Source organism: Mastomys coucha, unplaced genomic scaffold (genome assembly GCF_008632895.1).
Source record: "Mastomys coucha isolate ucsf_1 unplaced genomic scaffold, UCSF_Mcou_1 pScaffold10, whole genome shotgun sequence".
NCBI lineage: Eukaryota > Metazoa > Chordata > Mammalia > Rodentia > Muridae > Mastomys > Mastomys coucha.
The window spans coordinates 594,349-594,916 of NW_022196892.1; the positions used below are offsets into that span (position 1 = coordinate 594,349).

Genomic DNA, 568 nt, shown 5'->3' on the forward strand with positions numbered 1-568 from the left:
TATATATATATGTGTGTGTGTGTGTGTGTGTGTGTGTGTGTGTGTGTGTGTGTGTGTTATATATGTATGTGACCACCTGTCTGTCTGTCTGTCTGTCTGCCTACCTACCTACCTACCTACCTATCTATATAAATTGCTAACAACATCTTTATGCTTTAGTTTTAGCTGTTATCTGTTGACTATTATAAAATCAAAGGTTTCCTTTTTGGGAACTAAAAGGGGACAGACTCTTACCATGCAGCCCAGGCTGGCATGCAGTATTCCTCTCAACACCCTACCCTCTACTCCCCCAACACCTGATGGCTGGGATTGCAGATACATTCCACACACTTGGCTGGATTGAGCAGCTTTCTCTTCACACCTATCTCCTCAACCTTATGCTTCCTCTTCTTGGCCTTTCTGTCTCCTAATATAGTTGTGATTTTGATGAGATTAATTAATACTGAGTATTGACATTATGATGACTGTATGACATCAAAAAATTTGAAGTGGCTAATCTAATATACCGAATTATATTTGTGGGTTTTAATTTTCTATTTTGTTTTGAGATAAGGTCTTGCTTAAGGTC

The 568-nt window shown here is 38.7% G+C and overlaps 1 protein-coding gene across 1 annotated transcript in view; it reads right to left on the reverse strand.

The window, feature by feature from the left end:
• The window catches only part of Acox2 (acyl-CoA oxidase 2), a 34,061-nt gene that overhangs the window by 5,902 nt on the left and 27,591 nt on the right, over nt 1–568 (reverse strand). The window lies entirely within an intron of this gene.